The sequence below is a fragment of the Rhipicephalus sanguineus genome, chromosome 2 (assembly GCF_013339695.2).
Source record: "Rhipicephalus sanguineus isolate Rsan-2018 chromosome 2, BIME_Rsan_1.4, whole genome shotgun sequence".
Lineage (NCBI taxonomy): Eukaryota > Metazoa > Arthropoda > Arachnida > Ixodida > Ixodidae > Rhipicephalus > Rhipicephalus sanguineus.
The window spans coordinates 107,932,717-107,951,029 of NC_051177.1; the positions used below are offsets into that span (position 1 = coordinate 107,932,717).

At 45.6% G+C, this 18,313-nt stretch overlaps 1 protein-coding gene across 1 annotated transcript in view; it reads left to right on the forward strand.

Moving 5' to 3' along the window:
• Positions 1-18,313, forward strand: part of LOC119383510 (Down syndrome cell adhesion molecule-like protein Dscam2) — a 245,549-nt gene that overhangs the window by 15,643 nt on the left and 211,593 nt on the right. The gene's annotated exons all lie outside the window — the stretch shown is intronic.

Genomic DNA, 18,313 nt, shown 5'->3' on the forward strand with positions numbered 1-18,313 from the left:
AAAGTAAAATTGACGCGGTGGACTGGAACGTCGAGAGATAAGGAAATAAAAACCTTGGAAAAGAGAGGAAGTGAAAGTAGCGGTTTCCGCAGCTTGAAAAGGCTAAAGATCGAGAGCGCCTTTGAATGGTTCTACCACGCACGCAACGATCAGTGTAAGATGGGACAAAAAAAAATATTAATGACGCTCAGACAGGCTCCTTAACTGCCAAAGTGCAGGTAGTGATGTAACGTTCTAAAGATGCGTTACCAGAAAAAAGGGGCTACCCCTGGTGGCAGTGTTTCTTTATATGTGGTTAAAGCGGGCCGTACAGCAATCGTAACTGATGATGCGAGTGCGTTCTTCCCTGCAGATATAACCGACGGCTTATTTTCCTAAAAAATAAACTTAAAAGGAAAAGAAGGAGGCTAGAAGGCGATAGCTCGTCGTACAGCCGAGAGTTGGGTTTTTAGCAAATATATCTTGTGAGAACTCTGATGTAATGAAATCATTAATTAGTCAAATTATCATTAACAAGTCCCACGAAATGCCCACCTAATTATTCAGCGGGTATTTTCTGGGTGGCATAACACTGCCAGACAATGTGATGTGCTATGTCGAATAGTTCAGAGGAACCCTCGGCATCTTTAAAGAGGGTAAGTGAAACAAGGACTGAACTTTAATTATTTCCCTTGGAGCTCAGCATCTTGGGGGGCTACTCCAGGTGGGCCAGCATGAAGGCAGCGCAGAAATCGGAGCAAGCCCGGAAGCTACGAAACAGGTGCGAATCTCAGAGGCCAGGTACATCGGGGGACGCGGCTTCCTTTCTCACACGCCAAATGGTAGTCGGTGTCTCCTCTATTAAACCACGACCGAGCATGCGATGAGGTCTTTAAAGAAATTCTTCGCAGAGTAAACAGTTTCTTTTTGGTACATGAGTAGTCAGAGAGAGAGGCGTCTGCTCTCTGACTGTCGATTTGCCGATTGTCCAAAAATATTAACATCTCCAAACTGAAGTTTGACAAAACGCATTGTTTGGGACCACCAAGCAGCTTATATGTACCTGGTCATTAGCGTAATAAGGGAAGCAGTTTGGATATCCTCTGAAACCTTTTACAATCGCAGGTATATATAAACACCCACGCACACGCACGCATATTGTTGTAGTATACTACAGGCAGGATTTTATTACAGGATAGGAGAAAGGGTCCGCTTTATCCTTCCCTGTAACAAAATCCTGCCTACTTCCCTATCCACGTGGCTCCATATTCACCAGTCGTGTCGTCGTTAAAATCTGCCGTGCAACAAGAGCAGAAACATTAAAAATCTTCAAATAGTGAACAAGATAAAAAGAGGGCAAGCGAAAATAATGCCTAAAGAAACTCTTGCACACACAAAAACAACATCTAAATAAAAACACAAGGCCCTGGAGCTACACACAACCTCTCACGCTATTCCAGAGGCGCGATAAAGTGTACAGAGGACGGACAAGCGGCTCACTCAGACGAGGCGTCGCACAATAGACGACGCTGGCCTTTGGCCAGCTCTCACTTTACAATGACGAGCAGGGACTTAACGATGCGTTCGCCGTCCAATTACAGATGCGCGCTGAGCGTCGTCGTCGCGTTGTTCACGATGATAGCGTACTCCTATTCTCTTGATGACACAACTACTCGAGCCAGAGAGGACAAGGGCCTTTGAGAGCTCTCTCGCGCACGCGCCTACGAAGGAACAAAGGAAAGGCGACGGCTTTGCTTAAGGAGGGCGACGACGAGTCGAGAGAGAGACGGGGAAGAGATGTCGACTGCGCACGTGTGGTGGCGGCTGCGCCAGCAGCCGATGCGGGGGCTCCGGAGCCTATTGAGCAAATTCAAGCCAGCGGCGGCATACGCACCCTGAAGGAACGAGCCAGCTGCTGTCGATGCCGCCGAAAGAAGGAGCAAGAATGAACGAGGGATATGCGCCGAGACAGACGTAATGAACTCGGCGACAGTCCCACAATAGCGAAGGAGAAATTGCTCGATTGAAACCACCACCCCGCCGCCGCCGCCGTATACGCCGAAGCGATGCATTGTTGGCGCTATCTGTCGAAATGGAAGTGCGCGCGCTGTCTTTGGTGTATATGGATGAGTGTCTGGTACGCGTGCGTTCGTGCGCTTAGGGGAAACAGAAGCAGGCTTATGCTACGGGATAAACCGGAGGGGCGAGCTTTAATACTTTCCTTTGACGGTTGTTTCGCGCGCTTTCGATTGTAGTTATATGCGACGAGAGAAACGAGCGAATGAACATGTCTGCCCGGACGACGAGGCTTTGTTGATGAAGACCCGAGGCAAAGTGTAGAACTATTGAAATCTTTCTTCAAGTGAGGCGCCTAAGAACAGTGCCTTTCATTAGATTGAAGGAAAGCTCCTCCGGGCACTCGTACAATCTGGAGCCGGATTGCAGAAAAAGAGCCGACAGCCGGCCGCTGCCTGAGTGCTTCGAGCAGTTCAGCTCGTTGCGTCTATACCAGTCTTATCTCTCCGGCTAAAGCTGCTTCGAGATATGCTTCTCGTATTTCGCCCTTCGTGATTTGTCGAAGCATAAAAACACGATGTATATATGCATATTTGTCTTTTGGCAAAGCGGTGATTGTTCCTTTGCGCACAAAATAAAATAAAAACCAATTCCTCGAATCACGAAGGCGTTAGCAGTTTGCGTTTATGAAAGCTTTTGTGGCGACATTCAATGAAGACTTTTTTTGAGTACCAGTAATTTTCTCTGTTTGTCATACAGTGCTTCGAACATTTCTAAGGAAATTCAGCCGTAGGGCTTTCGAGCACAAGGAAATAGTTCAGTAATGCCTATTTTATGTTGCAGTTTCTTTGAACACCCGTAGGACTTATCCTCTTATATGCTGAAACTACAAGCAACAATCACCCACAAAGAACGAAATTAAGAAACTATGATAGAAACACTTCACCATTACTTTAGCAAAATATTATTCGTTTGACATTTCATTCCAGACAGCTTTACAATAACTCTCTTTCACTACACATATTTTGCGTCTCAGACCTTGAACTAGCTGATAAGATTGAACCAGAGCTAGAACACACTCCAATTTTCCTGCGGCGCTGGGCACCCTCAAATTTTTAGGTTTAGAATGACCGAAACGGAGCGGTCTGGACCTGCCATTATCTTTTGCTGTCGCTGCCAGTAGTGTCAGTGTACCCCATATTCTAGCGAAACGCCCTATTTAAACTGCGGAAGCAAAGTTTCTCGAGCTGGACCACTTTCTCACAGCGTAACATGCTGTCCACAATTTTACACCGACGGCTAAGTATGTGCATACACAGATAGCTGCGCAGCGGCGTTCCCCATATCGTGTTATGTGTTATAGTCTGGCCGAATGATTAACGTATTTCTGTCGACAACAGCACAGATCAATGCAATCACCGCAGCCTTGCGACAACTACGAGCCCATCCAGCACAACGTACCCGCCCGCCACGGTGGTCTAGTGGCTGTGGTGCACGACTGCTGACCCGAAGGTGGCGGGATCGAATCCCGGCAGTGGCGGCCACATTTTGATGGAGGCGTAATGCTTGAGGTCCGTTACTTAGATTTAGGTGCACGTTAGAGAATACCAGATTGTCAAAATTTCCGGAGCCCTCCACTAGGACGTCCTTCATAATCACACCGTACTTTTGGAACCTAAAACTCCATAAATTATTTTTATCCTGCACAAGATGTCGTGGTATTAACCCACTCAAAATCAGAACAACAGCAATTGAAACGCTGCCAGCCTCGAGAGAAGTTCGCAAGGTAGTCTCTCACCCCGATTGAAAACCTCATGAGCAAAGAATTCAACGTAAAATTTCGGTGGATCCCATGCCACGTGAGAATTGAAGAAAACTAAATTGCTCATGTTGTTGCACGCGAAGCGTTGACATGTGTCCCAAAAGGAAGGGCTCCAAAGATTATTTACAACAATGAGGACGATTAAATCATGTTAGCGCGATTAAAAAAAACTCAATATTAGGACTGTGTGATCCATGAACTTACTCGCGAAGAAACAGCGCATTTGTACCGTATCAAAACACACCCTGCGTACATCCCCTCTTGAATAACCAAGCCGGGACGACGTTCTCTGCGATTTTGTGCTTCTGCGGCTAAATCTACGACTTCGTCCATTTCATTGGCTATGATCGCAATTCGATAAATATAGAAAAGCGCGCAAAAGTGTCGACTTACGCCATAGACCTTAGAAGAACTCGCTTTCCCGGGGGGCACGCGGCATCCAGAAAAATGATTCACCGACTGCTCATTTTTTTCTTGCGAGACACGTGGCTGACCAACCGTCTGGTGATACACCCCTACTATCAACTAATGAGATGCTCAGGTGGAATAATTTCCGGCTAAGTGTGCCAGGTTAACCCTATCTTTTGTAGAATCATCCCCACCACAACCACTGCCATCTCTAAGCGCCTGCATTCTCCATTTAACTCACTCCCTAAACCTCCCTTCACATCTGTCTCTCATGTGGAAACCAAGTATTCACAAGCAAACAGTACACTGGTGTTAACTGTATTTAACGCTGGGACTTACATGTATAAATATGTTGCTTTTTTTTCTTTAGGACCATTGAAAATGCATTTTACCTACGTGGTACTACCTGACGGTTAGCGCTGAAGATTTCGCGAATGCGTGTTGCAACCTCACGCGAGCCGGCTTTTATTTATACGATTTGTATTTGAATTCCCTGTGATCTTGTCATGACTTGCATTAGTGTAAACTTAATGCTTTTCCGTTTTCCACCCATGCAAGATTCCACTCACATTGCAGAAGCGAAAAAAAAAACTGCATTAGCCTTTTACCAAGCGCACTTGGTAAACATTTGCTGCTTTCGCACATACTTTAGAAATAAGAATGAGAACTAACAGACAATATTGCCAAGGAAAGTATAGGGGATGTTATTTGTAGTAATTAGGATATAAATTTGAAGAAAACTAGACGAAAAGACAACCTGCCGCCTGGAGGGACCGAACCTGCGACCTTCGAATAACGCGTCCGATGCTCTACCACTGAGCTACGGCGGCGGTCATCCTCCCGTCCACTTTATGGGGTATATATGTGCATGTAAACCTAGGACTGTTAGTCAGCGCCGATCGCAGCCATGATCGCAGCTAAAGTTGATGACTTAACATTCGTTTTCTTTCTATCATTCATAGCGAGGGTCTCGTTCTGGCAGACTTGGTGCCTTCAGGTAGTATGCGAGGGATTATTGCTCAGCTGCCAGCTCGTAAAAAGATCGCGTGCCACGTGACGCCAACAGGCAGAAAAAGAGTGTTCCACATTCGCCGCCATGGCTGGGATCGGCGCTGACTAACACTCCTATGTTTAAAATGCACATATATATACCCCATAAAATGGACGGGAGGATGACCACCGCCGTGCCTCAGTGGCAGAGCACTGGACGCGTTATTCGAAGGTCGCAGGTTCGGTCCTTGTCGGCGGCAAGTTATCTTTTCATCCACGTTACTTTCGTGACATTTATATCCTAATTACTAAAAACAACATCCCATATACTTTATGTGGCATTATTGTCTGCTAGTTCTCATTAATATTGCGTCCAAGAAAAAAAAAACGAGCCCTTAAAAGTCATCTTTCCTTCATTACAAATAGGCCGGAGTTTCGTTATGAAACGCTGAGCTTAATTTTTCTTACCTCCCTAAAAAAGCCTATTTTTGTTATTTTCTCCATGCAAGACGTTATCATGCTCACGAGAGACGACACTGCAAGTCATCAAGCCGGATTACAGACAGACAGAGAGCTATTTTGCCTTCTTATACCAGAAGACTCGAGAAAGACGCAAGGCTAAATCCTCGACGAGAACACCATGCCGAGCAGGACGAAATGGGCTCCACGCAAGATTGTGCGCGCACAAAGTCCTTGTTCAGAGGTACATTAAAGAAAGACCCATTTAGAGCAAAGAAGAAAAGAAAGGCCTTCTTGAAACGGGTCCGAGATAAAACGCTTGGTAAACGACTATCGTCACCAGCGGCGGGTTTCAAGCGGGTAAAAATTGTCCACTACGAGAAAGAAAATAGGGCACAGAACGCACTGCGTGAAATAGCGGTAAGCTTAGTGTGTGCGGTTGAATGAGAAGATTATAGTGCTCGAACATGTTTGCTTGTTCGTTTGTTTTTCTGTTTGTAGCCGGTCCTTTTGTTCATACGCTCGGGGGTATACATGCGATAGCATTCGGGTTCATTTCGTCTTGCACCTTGCCTGTTTATTTAACGGGAAGCATTCTACACGGGAAGTAACTGTGGGTTTCAGAAGTTGTTTCTGGGTCGTCATCAAAACTAACATTCTGCGGGCTATAATTGAGACGAAAAAAAAAAACACTTCTGGTGAAGTAAAAAAGAATATACGAAATATCATATAGAGCTACAATCAAGACGAAAGACACAGTAAAATATTATGGCATACTACCAACCAGGCCCGTAGCCAGGAATTTTTTTTCGGGGGGGGCTTCCTGGACGTAGAAGCCTCATGACAGACTCGCAAGTGGTTTATCAGTGTAACGCAGTATCAATTGGCATGTTGACACAAACCGATTTTCAGGAGGTTGGAAAGGCCTTAGCTGGCGTAGCTGTGTTGTGCGCTGATTAAAAGCTGAGAATCGTCACTCGAACACTCTAAAGGAGCGTGCGGCGCTTCATTCAGCGAGAGCGCCCTAGTAAAATGTCTTAGCAGAACTTCTTGCTGGGCTAGTTTGTACATAACTTCCAAAAAAAAAAACCTAGGTGCCTAAGCATATCCTATTTTCTTCTGCTTCTTCTATCTGATGGTGGTGCTTAGGAGCGTAGGTTTCTCTCGAAGCTAGTACAGTATGCTTGCGTCTATCCCAAGAAGCTTTAACGTTGTAATACGCATAAACGTAGGTGTTTTAAATTCAAGTATTTGCGCTTGTTTGTATATGTGTTCGTGCGTTTAAACCTTCTAGATAACTAAAGTACGCTTCGCATGTTCTGATGCTTTCATGTTCATGTATCATTCATTTTGGAATATAGAGAATAATCCAAAATGCAACTCCGAATTTCGGAGAATTGGGGATTTACGACAAATAACTTCTGATAAACGCCGAATTACCAGCAACAAAAAACTCCGAAAACACGGAGATTTAACTATGCCTCTGCAATTCTTCAATAAATGTTTCGCACTCTGCGAAAGTTCCCTTAAAGGGAATGCATCTCGAGTTTCTAATTCGCTGCGCAGCATTACAAAGAAAGTGTTCCCAAAATTCTTTTGTGTCAGCTAATGAATCACATTTGGCAACAACAGAACGCAAAACACGGGAGGAGACAAAAAGCGAGGTGGACGGGACGAAGGCATTGTCAACTGTGAATGTTTTACTTGAATGCTTGAACTCTCGCGACGGCAGAACAACGCCAGTGATGGCATTCAAAAGTCTCTTCAAAGATCAAAGTAAATATGCACACACACACTCACAGAAATTCCACAGAAGTGGGCATAATGCCCCTATGTAACCTGATAAGAGCGCATCGTGTATCCTCGACGAACCGCGTACAAAGGGTCTCGAATCCATAGAGCCCGAAAATGTGAATGTTTGGTTAGCTTAGCACGTAGAAAACCCAGAAAACGTGCTGCTGTTGTGTTTTTTTTTTGTTTTTTAGCGCTCCACAGGTAACCACGATAACGCACACGTTTAGTTCACTATTTTTTTTAACCATCGCTTTTACGATCTCACATTCTAGCTTTATTGTTCCCGTACAGACAACTTCAGCATTTATGGACCAAGTATAAAATCTTTAACTCTTTCACCCCGCTCAAACCTGTCTTCCCACAGGTACGCATATTTAATATTCCCATCTGTTTTGGCTGTGCGCCTTCTTTGCTAACAGTGCTTTGTTGGCGGCGGACGCGTGCTGCCGCTTTATCGGGTTAAGCAGAAACATAGCGTAGAAAAACGAGTCAGCAAACGTCGATTTATCAACGTAGGGATTAAAATAGTTTGCAAAAGAGAAAAAAAAAGCTCCCCACAACCTACCAATATTTCATATCACCGTCTTGCATCCCATTTCGACTCGTGCTTTCAACCTTTTTATTTCTTCTTTAAATTTGAAGTACTTACGACGCGCTTACACGCCAACTGCTGAAAATTTAGATTTAACCAAAGTTGTTGCCTGTAACGGCCAGTTAATTTATTTGAATGACATTACACGTCGTTTGTCATGCACTTAAAATTGCGAACAAAGGAATTGAACCAAATTAGCAGGCTTGGCAAATGAACACGCGGAGCACGCGGTATACATATATTGCGCTTTAACCCAGACATGGAAGCCGAAGCCCTACAGTGAAGTTAGGGATCGAAAAGGGGCTGGATAGTCGCTTTGACTGCACCACCGCCATAGAACAGTTGCGAAAAGAAATCGTCGCCATTTATGCAGATGTGGACGTTGATGGCTAGCAGAAGACACCACGAGCAATCGACACTGAACGTGCTCCTGACGGCAACTCCGCTCGATTTCGCTGGGCATTTTGCTTGAACATTCAGTACAAATCGCTTTATGAACTTGCCTACTACTGTTTCAATAACTCGCGCAGGACAGACAGGCCGGCAGCGTCGAGCACCCTTCACGTAGCGAGCGAGCGCGCGCGGAGCGGCACCCGAGTCCTCTCTCTGACGTCACACTCACAGCGGCAAGAGAGTGCTAGCAACTCTCTTTGCGAGAGTAAACGCTTGTCCCATATTTCACTCCCTTTTCAGGAGTGCTGGGAACTCTCTGCTGCACAGAGTAGGCACGCTCTCTCGACAGAGTTCTGGTACTCTGGCTGAACGAGAGTGAACAAGCTACCTCGCCAGAGTAAAGTCACGCTTTTGAAATGGAGTACATACGCTCTCGGCTGGAATTACGCTACTCCCTCGCAGAGTTTTACAATGGTGGTTGGGCTAGAGTGCATGAACTCCCTCCAAGAGTAGAATCACTCTTGCTGCTAGGACTAACGTTTAAAAAAAGGGGAAAAAAAGAAATCTTTCGTACGTTTTCTACAATGTAACAGTGAACCTGGCTGAAATGCCTCAAGCTTACCTCACACATACACATAACTCACATCCGCACACTCATTCACACACAACACAGCAACACTGACCATATGCACTACTGGCGCTGCACACAACCATACACCCGGTAACCGGTACATATATCCATGATGTCTTCCCCCCCTTCCAGTGCCAGTGGCAACAGCTCTGCTGTGCGTATTTACACAGCGAATATACACGGAACACGTGTAAATATCTAATGATCTATTGGGATACTGTTGGCACATCGACCTTTTACTATAAAACACCATAATATTCAACACTGTTTGCACAAGTAAATTCCAAACATCAGCTGGGACTCTATGATATCGGCTCAATGCTGTACAGCCGCTCATGCCCAAGTTTGAGAGTTGTAGTCACGCGCTTACAAATACACTTGCGGCGATCTTTTACCAGGGCTGGCTGATGAATACTTTAGGACGTTACGATCTGGCGTCCGATCGGATATGCGGTGCCGCGGCAGGCGCGGCACGTACGCCAGAAAAGCAACGCCGGTCAACATCACCACAATGCAAGCGCATCTCTGGCGATTCTCGCACTTTCGCTCAACCTCGGTTGCATTTTAATGCATTTAAAGCTTTCGACGATAAAATGCGCATTCTTCAACCTTCGTCAGCCACTTGCGCCGAGATCGCGGTCGCACTCAATATGACCCGTACGGCTCCCAGCGAAGGTAGGCCTAGCGCACCTGCCGAGTCCGTGTGTACATGCTGTCGGCGCTTCTGGGTTTAAGGATACGCAATTCCGACGTGTAAAAATGAGTGTACAGTAGAGCTTTAGTATCGGTTAACCTGAATGAACCATTTTTTCTTGCGTACGGTGTTCGTACAAGAAGCGATGGGCATCGTTACGACGCCGCTTTCAGCAAACGCACCCCGGCAGCCACCGAAAGCCGCCGGGCGCACTCGCCGGCACTTCGCAGACACAGACTTGTCACTTAGTACGCCTTGTTGAACTAACATGATGGCATACTTTCTTGCACGTTCAATTTGGTTCTTGGCGATCGGTTATGTATGTAGTTGCACCTATCGATTCAGATGCAAATCAGTACACTGACACGGGCGCTGTGCGGGTGTATCGGCGATAGCGCGAGAAAATACAGGTTATTGAATGTCATTCGTGGTCGTCAGCTCTCTTGTGTGTTATGAAGACGCGAATTTTATTTGAAAAGGAAGATCGCGTCTATCTCCAGTATGCGACCAGTAAAGATGAAGTCGAGCGGTGAGCTCTGTCTTGACTAGTCTTTTTACGGCAAGAGTGCTACGTTGGGGCGTGGCGTAGTGATAGAGACTTCGGCTGAGACTATGATGGTGGCAGGTTCGATTCCTCCTGCCGGACGTTATTTTTTTTTTCTCACGGCTTTTTTTTTTTATTGCAATAATGCTTTAGTGTCTACCTTATTCCAGTGGCAATTAGTTTGTGTCGTAAACTAAGTTGGTGATGCGTTAGAAGTTGCCGATGTTCGAGGCTTCGAAGCATTCCTCTGTTGGCGTTTCAGAAACCAAAGGTTTACGATCACAAACACGTTCTTTTGTTATTACTGAAAGCTATCATATTAACTTGCACATTAAAGTGACATCTGTGGCGTCTACGCTCGGAGGATTATGGTTAAGAGACAGTTATATATCGCTGTGCGGCGTCGGCCAGAAGCTCGCGCTAGTTTGTACTCCGCCTGCTTAGGAGGGAGTTCCCGACCCTGTTCACGCTACGTCGGGGCGGGAGTTCCGTGCATTGGGAACTCTATCTGAGTAGCAGAGAGTTCGCGGTCTCTTTTACTCTGCCTTCAAGGAAAGAGCAAGTTCCGCGGCTAACTCTCCACTACTCCCCCGCGGCGTTAAAGAACTCTGGCGAGAGTAATACAGTCACTCTACCCTCGCAGTACTCCCTCTGCATCTGTGAGTGCACAATCGAGAGTGCGCCACTCAGAGGTCACGAGACGAAAAACTGCCAAACATCAACAGACCTTGCACGAGCTCTAATATATCAAGAGACAACAAACAGTCAACTACTTTTGTGACGACACGTTTCACTTTCGTGTTATACCGATTCCTATGACGGATAAATCATCCAGGTTTTTTTTTTCACTATACCGGGAACTATAATTTACACCCATACAACAAGGCAATTAAATTATTCTTGAGAGAAGAAAATTCGAGAACAAGTGACGGCCTATCATGAGTATTCAAATTCCGCACAGCTAAATCGGCGCTCTGTTGCGCTAGGAAATTGCATTACGCGTCTGCTAAAGGGTAACATGACAATGCGGATTGCGTGAAAGGCAATCCACATTGTACACAGAATTTTCAACATAATATAATTGCAGGAAACATAACATAAGAATAGATTGAAGTCTGGTATTGCACTGTATCACGCTCTCGGATAAATCACTTCAGTGCCAAGATATAAAAAAAAAAAAACCTGACCATAACGGCAGACGCGTCCCAGTGATTTGTCACCGCAGAGTGTGTTGTCACCGTAGACGCTGGGCTTTCATCACATGAACGAATGGTCGCGCACGAATTGCGAAAGCCACAGTGTCGTTATCGTTTCGTCATATTGTCTGAACTTTCGGGTTCGCCAACAGCCACGGTGTCTTCACGATGCGCGCAGTAATAGCGAGACGCTGCCCAAAACTTACACTACTTAGCTTGAGAAAACTACAAACTATTTCGCTTGCTTTAGACACCAGGAAACTGTCGGTCTACGAGCACGTCGGAGGTATTTTGGACTTCGCATTTTCACAATCACCCTTATCAAAAGGAAGCAAAATTCAAAATTTTGGGTGTTCTTGAAGCCAGCAAATTCGATACAATTTGTTTTTTGTTTTAGATCAGTAGCATTTTAAGTAAGCCTATTTTTGAGCCGCTTTGTTTTGGGCGCAGCTACACGGTCGGATGTGGATGCATGCGAAAGTTTGTGGACCACTTAAATTTTACAATGAAATGTTCGAAAATTTAATAGCAGACAACAAACGTACGAAAAAAGTACGACATTTATCAGCTTCTTTGACAGGCACTTCGTTAAGAAACGGTTGTTTATTTGCATCCTTATTCACTTTTTTCGAACTTCCAGAACTTGATCTGTAAGCCTCGACGATTGGGGACAAATCGGCCAATTGACACGATAAATGAAGACGCACATCGCTGTATTCAAATTAGTAGGCCATTCAACACGTTGATCGAGGAGAACAGCTCTCAGAAGCGAGTACACGCCCTTCGATGTTTACTGAGACAGATGACTCTAAAGTATTCTCCGCCGTCTGCTCCTTGTAAGGTCGCCGGTGAATAGACGGCGCACTTGAATTATCGCGCGTCGTCTCGATCTGTAAATTGGTCGTGAGCTTCTTCACTGCGACCGTAATTTCGCTAGAGACCCTCAAGAGGTAAATCTCGCGATGGGTGGCGCTGCTAAAAACGACACTGTGTGGCAGCTCGACTGCATCTCCTCCAAGTGCGGACCATTTCTCACAAGAAATTACCACGCAGAGGCAACCATTGTGAGCCCGTGCCGGAAGCGACACGAAGTGGGATGGGGTCCTTTGCCTGCACCCATCGAAATGTATGCTCCCATCGTTGCATATTAGGAGGCGTAGGATTCGCCTGAAATAGAGAGTTATGGGAAGTCTAAATACAAGCAGTCATCTTTCTTTCTTAAATATTTTGTTCCTTTCAGAAAATGGCAGCGTGGACAAGTAAATATGGATACTACGCTGAGAACTCAAGACAGAGGCGAATAAGGGCATTTATGATTATGGGAAGGGTACTTCTTTTTGGTAAACGATCGTCGAGCTTCAAACGCCAGTCCATCACCGGGAGCCGGTGGCCTCCCCTTCCCGGCATGCCCCGGACCGCCCGCTAACATCGCCGCCGCGCGACGCGCTCGTTAATGCATAGCGTTAAACGACGGTAATAACACGGGCGCCCGGCGCCTAAGGCCGATAATCTGGACCCCCCTCCTCTTCTCGTTGAAGACGTCGTCTCCGCCTATAGCCGTCATAAGGCGTCGCCGAAGATGGGCCGTCCGGCGTTTCGCCGAGAGACCGGCATCCTCCTGAACCACGCTTCTGCTGCTGCTGGTGCTGCCGCTGCAGCCGCTAGGCGGCGCGAGGCGCAGCTCCTTACCAAGACAAATTGCCGCAGCCGTGGCCCTGATCGTTGCCTCCTTCCCTCGTCCCTTCGCCACCGTAGTGCCTCTCCCTGTACCCTACTTCTAGAACCACACTCTCCGATGTTCTCTGCATACGTCATTCTGTGACCCTCCCACTCGCCCTCATCTCTCGTCTTCTCTTCTTGCTGCCCATAAGCGGTATTGCTCCACCACGGGATACGCACTCTTCTAGTGCAAGCGCTCATTGCGCCTTTTCGCTTTTATTCGGCCTCGTTCGGCGCACACGGCTCTTAGTTTATGGAGGGGGTCGCTTGGAAAAAGCGAGAGGGGTCACACCAGCCAGCGCTGTATGAGCGAGGGCGAGGGTTACGCGCAGAGCTCTAGCCCGTGAACCGCGGCCACTTTCGCTTCCTTTGCATATAAAACTTGAGCTTCGTTCTCAACCAACTTGTTTTGCTCTTTCCTGGCCGGCGGTCTTTTGTTTCCGCCTCGCGTCGATGGCGTCTTAAGGCTTCGAAAATTGGTTGTCGCGCCGCAAAAAGTCGAGTCGTGCTTCTTTTTTGTTTTCATCTATATATGTATTCTTAGGGCAGCAAGGCCTGCTTAGATTCGGGCTGCACTTTGCGTACGCAGTAATAAATTGCTGATGACCTTATTGAGCTCGTTCTTTTGCTTTTTGTTTAACAACGTACTTTGCTAACACACAGTGAACCTAAACGAGGACAAAGAAGAGAAATAAATTGAGCGCGTCCTTAATCATTCCCAAAAGGTCTGAGTACACGGGTCTTGTTGCAGAGCTCTTTTTCTTACTGATATTATTCCTAAGTACTCAGCCGTACGCCGAAAATTAAATTTTTAGACATATAATAATCAAAGCACGTCAATGGGAATGATGATAGTAATAGTTCTATCACTCATATGGTTGTGTCTTGTATGGCTATAATAAAACGCTCTATGGGTTGCCAGTGGGACACTTTAGGCATCCCCCTTATTTCCTATATGCTACAGATGGTAACTCTAAAAAGTGACTGAACTATTCAGTATTTCATCCAAGTAGATCAGTCAGCTAAAATATGCGTGACTTTCTCTAGATTTGTGTGGCTACTGATGTATGTAACTAAGGCGCCTGCACAAAATGCAACAAATATACGTAAACGAGCAAGTGTGTACGTATTGGTCGCAACAAGCAGGCATACAAGCCCCGCAATTCAGTATGCCTGGAAAAACGTACGCCCTGAACAAATGTGTCGTACAGGCTGCTTTCGATGGATCAAGCATGACAACATAAAATATGAGCAAGAAACAGTCAGATAAAAATGGATGCAGAAGACTGTTTTCCAAAAAGCGATTTGGACGACTAGTCAGCAAGCGGCGTTCTCAAATTTTTGGACAAACACAACCTCCAAGCAACAACACTGAGTAACTCGTATATAATTTACTATGAACTTAACGTTGACCATGTCATAAGCACGTGTAACAATGTGGTAGCGCCATATTGGTAAGTAAAGGTGAAATATTAGAGACAGGTTTCATTCGTTACTTACGTATTCGAGATATTTTAGTATAATGACACAGCGACGAGACCATTGCTCAACAATGTGGTTAGGAGGGGCTTTCGCGAAAGCACACTCAATTCTCACTGGAAAGTAGGACACCTACAGATGTCAAAAGTGCAGCTGTGACGAAACAGTAGAACACATGCTGTGTTTTTCTGATCGTAATTGGGACCTAACGTAATGTTCTTCGCACTTGCCGGAACCAAATAGACAATATACCGTTTTCAGAGGAAAAAATACTTTGACCATGGCCCTACGCGTCACAGACTAGCAATGTGACACGGGCTTTGCTACCACTTTTAAAATCTACCGGGACTAAGCGATCGACTGTAGGCGTGTAACGGACAGGCACAAATGTTCCACCATCATAGCACATTCCTTCCTTTTATTTCTTTGTTTTCACTCTTAATCTTGTTTCTCCAGAGTAGGGCAGCAAACCGGACGCGCGTCTCATTGACCTTCCTGCTTTTCCATCCTCTTCCTCCTCTAATGTGGGTGCGCTGGGAACAGCAACCACAAACACTGCTAGCCTCTCAGAGCCCGTCATGATGTAGCACCGCCTACTTCCCCTGATTGGCAACACCGCTAATGAAACTGTTCAAAGTTCGTGCGACATGGAAAGACATATGATATGTCATGCGCGCGTATTGGCTGTATTGCAACTTGTATGGCTACGACATGTCCTTTCTTCTGGATTATTTGTGAAAGGCAGGCGAAACCAAAATCACCGGCGATTACGATACTGCCTAATGCGAATTCTGAACGCAGCTTCGTGTTGGGAGAAGGCCAACTGTGTGTGAAGTTTTGTCTTTCCGCAAGGTATCCACTACGCCTTAAATCATAATTTTTGTGAAGTGTGACAGCACCCACTACGCCATTATTCGTCTTTCTGCGGATAAGCGAGGTACCCGCTACACATATGTAAAGTATTATGTGCACTTTGTTGAGGCTGCATGTGGCTGATGACGATGATGAATTATGGCGGAGCACTTTGCAGTTGGTGGGAAGCATTAAACCACACACTCGTTGCGCAATTAGGATTGTGCGATCACTGGTTGTTATTTTAATCTTCTGCCACTCTCTTCTGCCACATAGGTTAACGCGATTCTTTGCCAGACATGACTAATGTATAAGGTCTTTTTGCATACTAGTTTCAAGCACCATCGTGGCTCTGCGGGGCAATACTCGACTGCCACGCAGAGGGCGCGGGTTCAAATTCCATTCGATCCTGGGTATTTTTTTTTCTCAGTTTATTTGTTCATGTCTATCGGTTACTTTTTCATGTCTGTCGGTTACGCCGCCGACGGCAACGGCGACGGCGACGCCTCTCAACACAGGAACGGGCGCCTAAGAGCTGCGCTCTAAAAGAAATTCATGTGTGTTTCCAGAAATTTACAGAACGAACCTGCTGAAGAACCCTGTGACGAAAGTGTCATAGTCGAAACTCCCATCATGTTTTACGACGCATTAGGTTCTTGCCGCTCTTATAAAAGATAGGTGCACAGGCACCACAGGAGAGAACCGATTAAGGTAATAAGAATTAGAATCCACTTTATTTCCAACACACAAACTGGGAGTCCCCGAAACATAAAGCTGTCACAAACAGCTTGATGTTAAGTACATCACGCAGTCGACAGCACTGATGGTTAGAAATGGCTATCGATAATACGAGCACGTACAGCGCACATAATTAAATGCCTCGTTTGTGATACTGCTAAGAACCAGGCTTCTGTCCCTTGCTTTTACGCATCTTGTGCGGCTTTTAATATCTTTTCACTGAAGGCCTTTCTTAATCAAAAATCTATGCGCCTCATTTTCTTCAAGAAAACGAGTGATGATAGCTTGTTCTCTATCATAAGTGGTCTGGTTATTATTATTTTTTTTTGCCTCTGGTATATTAATACAAAAATCTCCTCCAAACACTTATTTTTTTATATGTAAGCTGTTGGCAGCTCATTTATATGAGGAACAGCTTCGTCTGGAAACTAGCGCGTTGTTCTTTAATTAATTCTTGCCTTCGCCAATGCATTAAGCTTCGTTTCATGCTCAGAAATGTAAATTTCTCATTTTATGTTTGTATTTAAGCTCACGAGGAAGAAGAAAATAACATACTTTGACAAACTGTTGTCTTTTTCAACGTCGAGTTATGGATTGCGTAAAACAAAAAAAATAATGCTTTGATTGCTAATGCTCGAAGCTCCCGCAAAGGCGACGTGTACGCCTGTTCTTACACGCGAATTTTTGAAAGCGTTCTTTTTTTACCGCTTGGATGAGCGAGAAAGCTTTTCGAAAACACCACGCGCACACTTATAACTACGGGCTTCTATTGCTTCTGTCGAAGTGTTTGGTGAAGGTAAATGCCTTTAGGTGATTAATTCGTTGTGAACTTCAAAACGTACAAAATAAATTTTCACCATGGCTGCAGTTCCCAAAGGTCGCGGGATCGAATCCCAGCCGCGGCGGCCGCATTTTCGATGGAGGCGAAAGTGCTTGAGGTCCGTGTACTTTAGAATTAGGTGCGTGGTACAGAACCCCAGGTGGTCGAAATTTCCGGAGCCCTCCAGTACGGCGTCTCTCATAATCATATCGTGGTTTCGGGACGTAAAATCCCAATTATTATTATTAAATTACTCTAGTTCTTTAAAGCAGAAAACATCATGGAAGTTTGGTGTAAAGTTATTGCTTTAAAAATATCGTCTGCCTGAATAGGGATTGCATTGCGAAAAAAAAAAAATAAAACGCTGAATATAATTTTCGTTCACAACTTCCTGTTGGTCAGTCTTCGTAGGCAGGGGCAAACAAAGCATACCTGGCTTTAAAGGCAAAATTTCCTGTTTAAAATCTGTCGTCCACATAACCTGACAACACCTACTCTACTATGCAACAGTCGGCACAGTTCTATAATAATATTTTCGCTCTGTTTTCTTCTTTTTCCCTTATTTTTGCGTAGCATGACCGACACTACTGTATTAGGAGGGCCAGCACTTTATACAAGTCTTAAATTTTTGGTAAAAAAAAAAAAGGTTGGAACCGTTTCACTTCGTGAAGGTGGATGACCAGAGGAGCTGGCGGGCGCACTCCCGCCTATACTCTGATCAGCATTCTTCGTAGGCGTATTGCTTCTTGGGCGTTCTCACCATTTCACAGTGGTCGGTCGACCAATACTTTCTACCCACGACGGCGCCAACGCAGCGTATATCGACTCGACTGACGCCGCGAAAACACTCACGAAAGGCGTACCGCTCCACTTAAGTTTTCTGCGCAGCCTACGGGATTTGACCACTCGTTGCATTGTCCCCGGGATGACCGGGATCATCACGTCGCAAATTATGGTGATCTGTGACATCGTGAAGACGTCATTACATGATGTCACCGCCTCCTCGGAGGAGCTAGGTCACGTGGTTCCTTTCTGTTAGTGGGTGGACGTGGACACACGCGCACGGAGGTCGACGGTAAGTGCCCCATTGAGAGTTCCGCTGTAGTAACTTCCTATTAAACCAATAAGACATGCTTCATAATGCACTCTTCAGGGTAACTGACTGGATTCCAACTAGATTCAGAGTA